The sequence below is a fragment of the Corapipo altera genome, unplaced genomic scaffold, assembly GCF_003945725.1.
Source record: "Corapipo altera isolate COAL_440 unplaced genomic scaffold, ASM394572v1 0, whole genome shotgun sequence".
In the NCBI taxonomy this organism is placed as follows: Eukaryota; Metazoa; Chordata; class Aves; order Passeriformes; family Pipridae; genus Corapipo; species Corapipo altera.
This window is the reverse complement of record NW_020884872.1, coordinates 8225399-8236171: the sequence shown is the minus strand read 5'-3', so window position 1 is coordinate 8236171 and position 10773 is coordinate 8225399. Positions and strand designations below refer to the sequence as shown.

General features: G+C 41.4%; 1 protein-coding gene across 6 annotated transcripts in view; it reads left to right on the top strand.

Annotated features, from left to right (window-relative positions):
* The first annotated feature begins 2865 nt into the window (after positions 1–2865).
* Positions 2866–10773, top strand: part of SYTL5 (synaptotagmin like 5) — an 87918-nt gene continuing 80010 nt past the window's right edge. For 5 of the 6 annotated variants that reach the window (XM_027636250.1, XM_027636240.1, XM_027636226.1 and 2 more), the window contains exon 1: positions 2866–3276. The gene's annotated coding sequence lies outside the window, so the exon portion shown is untranslated. Of the gene's footprint in view, positions 3277–6120; positions 6174–10773 lie in introns of those variants that run through there. The other variant, XM_027636218.1, reaches the window with a different exon arrangement.

Here is a 10773-nt window from a genome sequence, read left to right as displayed (position 1 = left end):
AAATTTGAGTTTTTTCCCCTGTTGGCTGGAAGTGGAGAGAAGCACATTAGTAGCACAATCCACATTAAAATTTTAACAGGGAGCCTTTTTGCAGAAATGCCAAAAAGTTCTTAATTTAAAATGCAGAACATACAAGATCTCAAACCACTGAAAAAAATACACGGAAATAGGACACCCGTATTGAAGTAGCTTCTATAACTTTTTGACCCAAAGAAGGTAATACTGAACTCTCTGGGTTTTTTTATGAGTACCTCCACAAAGTGATAGCTCAAAACCTTGAGCACTAAGAGCTGGCAAAAGGCTCCTCTCTCTCCATGATGGCTGCAATTACTTTTGGAAAATAGCCCAGGGAGTGTTCAACTGGACAATGAGAACTTGCATATCTCAGCTTCCTGAAAAAAGCTTATCTTTTTTTTTTTTTTTTTTTTTTTTTTTTTAATTTTATTCTCAAACTCTACCCCTAGCACCTGTGCTTTTCAGGAGAGAAATGTAAATACTTATCCCACAGCAGCTCTCACTGTTAACAGCTATGGGTGTTTATTAAAAATCTCTTTTCTGTTTCATGCCGCATGATTTCTTATCCAAAACATTTTAGTTTAGAAAACTGCATGAATAGCCTGGTTTTCTGGTATTTACTGGTAGATTAGATCAAGGTGAGGAGAAATAAAAGCCTGCAGAGTACTCTAATGCTACCTGAAATGAAAGCAAACTAGGTTTTGTTCATTAATGTTATTGACATAAACTCTGTGATTTGCACAAGTTCTTCATGTTTGGAAGAAGTTGTGGCTGTGGGAACCAGGACATCAATAAATGTTTTTTCCTTGATTTCTGGTGAATGGAGTTAGCAGTTCTGCATTCAGAAAAGAAAACTGATTGCACAGCTGATGTTCCAGAGGACTAGAGGGTTGTCATAGCACTCTGGAAAAGGGCCACAAGTACTGGAATTAATTCCCAATAAAGCCGCAGTCTGGGACCATATTTAGCTAATTCTTTGCAGTGATGCAAGAGTTACTGATGCAGATTGAAGTCAACAAAGAAATAACAGCAAGAACACTTTACCTTTGTTCTAAATAGGCCACAGATTTTTGTAATCCTGATTTACAAAGCCCTTGGTTCATGTGGTCTGTTATGGATCACAAAGGGTGCTTAGTAAGTATGGGCTTGTATGAGCTGTGCTACCAAAATAATATGGGGCCTTCCATCTCTAAGAGCAGCTGCTTTCTGTGCTGATAGAAACAGAAAAGGTCTGTGATGTTTCTCAGAAATTCTTCTTGTACTTGGACATCTAGCTGGTAACGCTGTACCTGAGCTCTTGAGCTGCTATGCAAGTGGCTATTAGCCCTTCTTTTCATAAGCCCCCCCCCCCCCCAAACCAGCATTTATAAGATGAAACTGTAAAAAACACCACATAAATCTGAAGCTGATGTTTTAGTACTTAAAATTAAATAATGTATTATGGAATATATTCACTTATGTAGCTCTATTGATAATGATTCACACTGTTATAGAGAGAAATGCATTCTTCTGGTAATTGCAGGCAAACGACATACCTAGGCATTTAATTTAGAGCAAATTCCTTCAACAGCTTTTCCTGAACAAGTCAGAGCACTTGTGAGTCACAGGTATTGTAAGTATAACGTGTAGCAAACTCAAATTATCCTTCAAAGGAGTTGTATTTATGTACTTGCCAAGTAAACATTTTGCCTCCAAAGAATAAAATTCCCAACACACATATCATTTGGAATAACACAAGCACTGCAGTTATTTAAAAACAGCACTAGGAATTTGAAGGTAACAAGTAATGTTACATTTCTATTGTGCATAAACTGTAAATTTTATGCTAAGATTTCATATGTGGAATCTGAGCAGTAGATTTTGGTTGTATGCATCGGAATTTCTTGAAAGTGATAAAATTTCACAGCTGTGAGAAAGAAAATCTCTTAAGTATTTTCATGTGTCTGCCTCTGTTCATTGCAGCAGTTTCAAAACAGTATTTTAGCATGTTAGGAAATGCACAGGTGCTAAATTAGTTTCCTTATCTGTCTTGGATGCCTGTTATGTGAGCTCTTCAGGTACCTGAGGATGCTTATGAGGGTGAATGAATCATTTGATTCATCTGGATGAATCGAGATGCTGGTTTTTTGCTTCGTTAGTTTTGAAATTTTGAATGTTTTGTAATGCTTGTATCTGTTTGATAAATCCAGATCACTTGAACCATTGAAAGTGATGGCCATAAAGCTTCAGAAGTGTTGTACACAGGTGTAAGGAGGACAGCTATGACAAGTGCCTTTTATTATACTCTTAAATACTGTTTTATTTTTTGGATGCTTCTCTCACCCAGTGCACAGAACATATTCAGCTACTATTTACTAATGGCTGAAAAACCATTAAACCTGTAAAGTAAACACCTTTTCCCTTTCCAAACCGATCCTGAAAAAATCACTGAATTGCACCTTGAACTGACAGCTCCACGCTACTAAAACACCACTGAAAACGAGGAGATAATATTAACGGGATGTGCACCCTTCCCAGCCCCGTCGGAAGGAAGGGGAGGCCTGCACGGGCGACTGGGTCCCCTCCGGCTCCCCGGGATGGGGCGGCGGTGGTACCCGGGGCGGCAGCTCCGCACGCTGGGAGCGAAGGGGGAGCGGGAGAAGGAGGAGAGGGAAAAAGGAGGAGAGGGGAAAAGGAGAAGCGGGGCCGCTGCGGAGACGCTCCCGCCCGGCCTCGCTCCGCCGGCTGCTCCGCCCCGCTCTCCGCAGGTCGGGACGGCGGCATTCCCAGCTCCCGCCCCGTATCCCAGCACGATTCCCGCCGGCGAGAGGCGCTGCGAGGCGGCGGGTGGGGCGCAGCCGGAGCTCGGCAGGGCTCACCCAGCAGCAGGAGAGGGTCGGGGGGGACGCGGGTCCCCTCCCGACGGGAACGGCCGGGTGGGAGCCGCACCCGGGCGGGAGCCACACCCGGGCGGCTCCAGCCCTTCCCGGGCGCAGTGGGAGCGCTGGGCTGCGGGAGGAGGCGAGGTTGGCTGTCACAGGGCTGCACCTGCGGGCGTCACTGCGAGCCTGCCCGTGCCCCGGGCGACTGTCAGTGTGGGGCTGTGCGGACTCGGTGCGGTGTGTGCGTTCCCTGCCCGAGCCAGGAGCCGAGCCCGCGGCGCCGGGAGCGGGACTTCAACCTCCCAGCTCCACTGGGCTGCGGAGTTGGCGTTGGCAGCCCTTGACGGCGGCGGGGATGATGCCGCTGGTACGTGCTCTTCGTCTCCTGCCGAGGTTCCTGGTGAGTCCATCGTTCTTAACAGCAACTGGTTTGGGGGTTTGTTCTGGTTGTGTTCTTTTTTATTCCTTCTTTTCTTTTCGCCGAGAGAAGGACCCGTCCTGGTGGAGAGCTTCCCGCGGGCGCCCTGCCGGGAGCGGGAAGAGAGGGCTGCGCTGGCCCCAACTTCCCACACGGAGACCGAGTGCTTCTGGCGTTAATAACCTGACGGGTGTGTGTGTATGTGTGTGCTTGTATATCGGATTGGGGTTTATTTTTTAATGCTTTCTACCGTGCGTTACTATGAAAATCGAAGGTGGTGGATCTTGCCCGCCAGTGATGCCGGCTGCGGTGGTTGTGCCGTGGGAGGGATGCGAAGGCGCTCAGTTGTCCCCATGATCACTGAGCAGGTGAGCGGCTCTGTGGCGCTCAGGTGAAGATCAGCTCTTGTCGTGTGCTGCCTAAATTTTTCTTCCACCTTTTTGCTTTTAAAAATATAGTCTACTTATTCTTAAATAGAATAACTTATAACTTCAATTTTATTGCGTGACTCTACCAAGAAAAGAGTAAATGACAGAGGATGAGAACCACTTACATAAAGTAGTTTTGGATACTTGATACCTACTGAGTGCAGCTAACCAACACTCATTTCAGCATACCAAATGTGGAATCATAGCATAAGCTGGTGATTCTGCACACCTGGAGTTAGTGATTTTTGGAAAGCCTTGTGGGAGGAGGGGAGGGGAGTATCAGCCAGGGAAATAGCCCTTTAAGCAAATGTGAGAAGATAGAGGAGCAAGTGGGACAATTACCTGTGAAGTGCACAAGTATTACTGTTTTCCTCTATGCACTTCAGCTGAGAGATTTGTGCTCCAGATGCAGCCCATTAAACATTTAAAAGCTTTTTGCTGTAAAGGCACCTTTTCTTGAGTGGATCTAAAAGAAAGAAGTGGTTGGATCATTGCCTAAAGATGCTGAGGTGAGGAATGGCCTCTTTACTCAAGAAAGAAAAGGGTTAAAAACAGACAGTGTTGGAAATTTGAAGTTAAACATCCTGAGACTAGTCAGAGTGTGCAGTTTTTTTAAAAAACCCCACTCATTAGACTAATAAGTTCTTAAAGGTTTTTCATCATTAAAAAAACTTTAAACCAGGGATGTTTTTTATAAAGGCAGATTTATTTTTAACAGGACTTAGTATGGGGAAATCTTATGGGCTATATGCAGGGAGGCCAGAACAGGTGATCATAATGAACCCTTATTGCCTCGAATAGGCATATAATCAGGAAAACCACATCATCTCTGAGCACATACTCTCCTGTATTCTCTCTTTCCTTCAGTCCCCTAATTTTCTTGATGTAAAAGGGCTTTATAATATTGAGAGCGGCCCTGAGGAAAAGGACTTGGCGGTATTGGTTGATGAAAAGCTCAACATGACCTGGCAATGTGCCCTGGCAGCCTAGAAAACCAACTATGTGCTGGGCTGCATCAAAAGCACCAAGGGCAGCAGGTTGAGGGAGATGATTGTGAAGCTCTACTCCACTCTGGTGAGACCACACCTGAAGTGCTGTGTCCAGTTCTGGAGTCCCCAAACATAAGAAGGATATGTACCTGCTGGAGTGAATTCAGGGGAGCCTCTAAAGTTGATCAGAGGGCTGGACACCTCTTCTATGAAGACAGGCTGAGAGAGCTGAGGTTGTTCAACCTGGAGGATAGAAAGCTCCATGGAGACCTTAGAACCCTTTCCAGTACCTAAACTGGGTTACAAGAAGCCTGGAGAGGGACTTTTGATAGGGGCGTGTACTGGTAGGGTGAGGGGTAATGGCTTTAAGCTGAAAGAGGGTCTATTTAGATTCAATATTAGGAAGAAATTCTTCACTGTAAGCTTGGTGAGGCACTGCAACAGGTTGACAGAGAAATTGTGAATGCCCCATTCCTGGAAGTGTCAGAGGCCAGGCTGGATGTGGCTCTGAGGAACCTGGTCTAGTGGAAAGTGCCAATGGCAGGAGGGTTGGAACTAGATGAAATTTAAGGTCCCTTTCAACTCAAACCTTTCTATGTTTCTGTGATATCAATGGTTAGCTTTTTGCTACCTGTTTTCCTGCGTATATTTAATATAAGTCATTACCCAAATGCAATTAGATCCAGGTTGCTCCATGTTTCTGTTTTGCATCTAAACAATTATATTGAAGTTCTGGAAGGTGAGAGTTGCAGTGAGAGTTGATGTTCATAGATCTGAGTAAGGTCTGAGGAATGTGGTTTGTAAGGTTGGAGGTGTGGGTATGATTTCCAGACAATATCAGCATGCTTAAACATTTGAACTGATTTCTAAGCTGACTTCAGGACTCAAAAAATACTTATTAGCATTTTTGACTTTTATAGATTTCATGATAGGTGAAATTCCCAAATCTTCGTTTGTGAAGCCTAGCCATGAGATGAGAGAGGCAGGTGAAATCTGAAGTTCTTTAGGGAGGGCGAAATGCTCATTTAACCAAAATTCTATGTGAATTATGTCTTGTAACTGTATGGGTAAGAGTGGACAGACAGTAGGTATAAAGGATCTTATTAAACAGTTTTCGTTGTGATGGTACAGCTATCTAGTCATTTGCCAGTCTGCAAAACATGATCTTGTTATATAATGCTCTCTTTAAATCTCCATATCCAGAGGGGTGAATTTCATATCTGAGCATTAACTACTATCTACTAGTAAGATGTTTGGTCTTGTGGGGTGGGAATCTGTTTGATAGAATGATGGCTGAACACATCTTCAGTGCAGGATTGTGCTATGACTGAGCACTTTGTTTCCTAGTTCTTTATTGCTGTTGTCTTGCCTACATTTACTCTGCCTTCCAATCAAACTTCCCTCATACCAGGGATGAGCACACTCGAGTGTTTGTTGTCCCAGAGCCTGGAAAGCAGAACAGGTGAGCACAGTAGGAAGAGTAGACCTTGAAAATCAGTGTGGGTTTTGGTCCAAGGGTGGAAGGTAGGAGGTACAGGAAGCTGTTATGTGTGTATTTCTTTGGACTTTTGGAGTCATTTTCTCAACTCTTTATATAGGAGGAATGTATAAACATAGACATGCAATGTATAGCAATGAACATAACACACATACAATACATACCAATGGAGCCTTCTGCCTTCCTCCTGTTCCAAACACACTGGCTTTGCCGTATCTTAGTCTGTCCCTGCTGTGATCATGTGGCCCCGTTCTGTGGGCTTTTCCATACACTGAGGCACAGCTTCAGAGCAGAATCAATTACTTGGGAACTGAATTTGTCTGTTTTTTTTTTTTTCTTTTCTCTTTTTTATTTAAATATTTCTCTGCCTGCACTGAAATTTCTACATAATTCAATTACTTTAATCTGTACCTTTTTATTTTCATTGTAACTTTTCCCTGGGTATGCTTTTTGTATTGCTTAGAAACAGAAATGGATATCAGAAATGAAACAAAATTCCATTGTGGTTTGAACTATATTCCACAAGTGAGTATTAACATGAAGCTCCTTAAATGAGCATTTTATTTATTTTGAATAGAGTTGCTAGGCATCTTCACTTCAGTGCATCTCTGGAATATTTAAGTTATATTTGAAAGTCCTCTTTTCAGTTGCTTTGCCTTGGTTCCAGGTGATTTTGCCACAGCTTTTTTTGTGAGAGATTATCATCTCAGCCATTTCCAGTGAGGAAGACAGTGCTTCCTAGCAGTGGTTGCATTATGTGTTGGGATGACTCGTGATGTGAATGCAGCTGAACATGTTCTTGTCTCTCCACTGGGACTCCAGTAACTTTTGAATTAGGCAACTACCTTTCACCTGTACAGCCTGGGAAATGGTGGAAGTAGCAGTGTACCAGCAGATGGGAGGAAAACATGTTCATAGGGTGAAGGGCTCCATTTACATCATATATTACAGGGATGGGTACAATGTAGGACTTGTATACAGCACTGATGTGTTTTAAGGGCTTCAACAGGACAGTGGAGCTTGAAGGAGATGTTTGTTTGGGTATTTTTATATGTGTGATAGTAAAATTGCAGATATTATCTGAATACTGTGGAAATAAACATCTTTGACCAAGGAAATGTTGTTTCCGAGGATTCTGCTATTAGATTTCTGGGAAGAAGTAGTGTTTGAAAGCAAGCCATTCATCACTTGGAGATGACATTTTTCATTTGCAGTTACTGCATGACACAGTTAATGGCTTTTTGAGCAATTGTATGTGCTTTGACTCTGAGCTTGCCTCCTCGCTTTTGAGGGCATTGCAGAGGTGTAGAGAAGGTCGGTCTCAGGAAGAGATGTACTTGATATCACTTCTGAAACCTCATTACTTTTCCTGAATTTTTGCACCAATCCATGGTGCCTGATGAGTCAGAGAAGAGAAAAATGGATGAAACAAGGAGCCAAATTCCCATTCTTGCAATACAAGGCCTTAAGAAAATAAATAGGTTAATGATGCCGAGGTGACAGGGGCTTAAACACACATGTGGCTTCAGAAAGCTAAGAGAAATATGACATACATTTGATTAAATAAAGGCATGGTCTAGGAATTAGCATTCATTCACTGTAGACATTAGTGCAGTAATAGCAGTAACTGTATTATGAAGTGTGTTAACACTGACAGGCAAGAACATGAGATTTGTATTGGGAATGGGGAATCTTCATCTTGTGTAAAGTAACCCAGAAGACTGGAATATGACAAAAGTGAGTATTCTTGAAACCTGTAGGTTTGAAACAGGTTTGGGTTTTACACTAAAGATTAACACTAAGAAAATGCAATATAGCTACCTACAGGGAAATGTTGCATTGCAGAAGTCACTTTTTCTAACAGCTTTTTCTACACTAGCTGTTGTTTCTGTAACATTTTGTCACAGTTACCAACCATAAACCAGCTTCCTTGACTCTTGTTGTTCTCTGGAGTAAAAGTACAAGTACGTTCTTTTCCCCAGAAGCATTTCTATCCCTTTGTTCTATAGACATATTTTAAATAGACTTAGATGATACATTAGTAATGTCTATTAACTGTTGGCATCTTTATCCAGATTAGAGTTCTCTTCAATGTTATTACCCATATTAAGTTTTAGAGGGGAAAAATAGTGAAGCTATAGCTAAGTTTTTAACCAGACTGTAGTTCTTAACCATGTCTAGCTTTGAAAGAAAAATATGGCTGAGTAGGATGCAATTAGGAGAAGAATAAGAATTAATGCATTGGAGAATGATGATTTACTAGGTAAGACTGAAACCAAACAAGGGAGAAAGCTATACCTCTTTGTTATTTTGTTCTGCTGGGAAATTATGGCAGCAAAGAAAGGTGGAGAACTATGAGTAACCTGTGCAAACACAAGTGTCATCTGGCTGCTGCTGGGGTAAGTAAGGAGTGCCCTGAAAGACGGGTGTGAGGAATTCTGTGTGCCATGGTGTGTTTGTAAACCCTGTGCTTTCATTAGTGTATGTTTGTCTGGCTTTGGCCTTTCTAGATTCAGAGTCTGAATGGAGGCCATTTTGGCAAATTTAATTATCTCAAAATTTCAGCTGCCAGCATTTTGGACTAGAAATAGTATTCCTGTGGATTTTCTGGTTTTTTCTGAATATTTTTGGGCATGGGTTTGTTTTAGTTCTGATTGTGAGAATCTTTAATGGAATTGTTTAAATGGTAAAATCCATGATAAGGTACAAGTATCTCCTTATCAAACCTTTTCTTAAGATTTTTTTTTTAAGACAATCTCTGATTTGACAGGAAATTGCTGTTGCCCTGAAATCACTTTAAATCATGACCTTGCCATTTCATTTCACTTGTGGAAGGGAGCAGAAACACGTCAAAATGATTTGTGGGACATGAGTTTTGAAAGTAGACATTCTCATTTAAGTATCTAAATAATTAATGTAATATTTTTTGTATCTGAATTGAACTTATGAGCTTCCTTCTGATTAACTTAGTGAAAACGTTTTGATGTTAGTTTGCCACATCACATTTTCAAACAGGAAAAGACTGTGTTTGGAAGTAAGAGCAGCTAATCATTCAGCTTCAAGCTTGGTGGAAGACTTGAACCACTGATGCCTGCAAAAGCATCCTCACTAATGTAGTGAGCATAAAGCTCATGATTGCTACAAGTGTTTCTGACATTGTAATTTTTCCGAGTAAATTTGGGGTTTGAGGGAAACAAGGGAAAATAAATGTTCTAAAGGGTTTGTCTTCAGTGCCCCCATCCTTCAGCTTCCAGTGAATTTGTAGGTGGTTTTAAAACCATTAGATGTCCACTAGTAATGATCATCTACAGTGACCTGGACAATGTCTGACCATTTCCAAGCTTGTACCCGGACAAAATTCAGCTTATGATTTCAATGGTTCTGATAGCAGTGTATCCCTTATGTAAGAAAAGGAAACTCCTCTTACAACCTGCTTCCCTACGTGAGTCAGGCATGCAAAACATCCAGTAACAAAAATTGTGAATCAGTTTGTGGAAGGTAATGTTGTTGAATTCATCACTTTTCAGAACATAGTTAGGCCTTTTGGGTATGTTTAGAAACACTCTACCTATTTTGTACTTTTGCATGTAAGAGTGGGATCTTTGACTCAAAGGTAATGGTGTAGAATTGTTTTCCAAAGAGTTTACTGCCTTCTGAAAATTGCTCTTTCCCTCCCAGACTCAAGACTAAAGGACTTAAGGCAAAAAAAAAAAAAATATGTGGGTTTTCATTTATCTTGCTTTAAAAGTCCTTGCATTCAGCCTCTCCTGCAATGACGTGGCTGAAAGTCCTCTTTCTGAATAAGTGCAGTCTGTCTTCTTTCCCCTTCCTATGCCTGCTGCCATCGAGAAGGTTCTGGCTTTCAGTCATTGAACCTCCGCACTCATTCACATCTTGGTTTATGAGATGGATCTGAGTCAGTGCTATTACTAAAGACAGGGTGATTTCATTACTTTCATTTTAAACATAGTGCAGATTGATTCAAAGGCTCACTATGTCTGTAGTGGGCTGCCTCAAAGCGCATAGCAATATCACAAACAAAGCTTTTTTTTTTTTTGTCTGACTTTCCTCCCTTTAATTGGGAAAGTAATATTAAAACAGCAATAACTGTTTCTGAACTTGAAATCTGGGCAATATATTTCATTTGGTACCAAAAACATAGCCATTAGGTAATGCAACATGGATGATTGCAAGTTTGTTTGGGGTATATGTTGACATGTATCACATGTATCAGTAGCACACAAACATCTGATCTCAACTTTGAAAACCCAATGACTTAATGAAAAATGAGAGAACTTTAATAGCACAAGCTGTTTATGGTGGAATGGTTTATTATACGTGCTTTGTACATGTTTTTTTTTTTATTGTCCTGTCCTCAAAAAGCTAGAAATAATCCAAGTCTTGTTTGATACTCTTTTCTTCTGTCTTGATACAATTCTTCTGATTCTGCTTGGATGTAGACCACACCTCATGTATAAACTTGCACTTTTCTGAAACTGCATTTATTTTTGACATTCTCAAAAATGCCCCATTTGACCTTCTGGCTCTTTTTAATGGTGAAGGA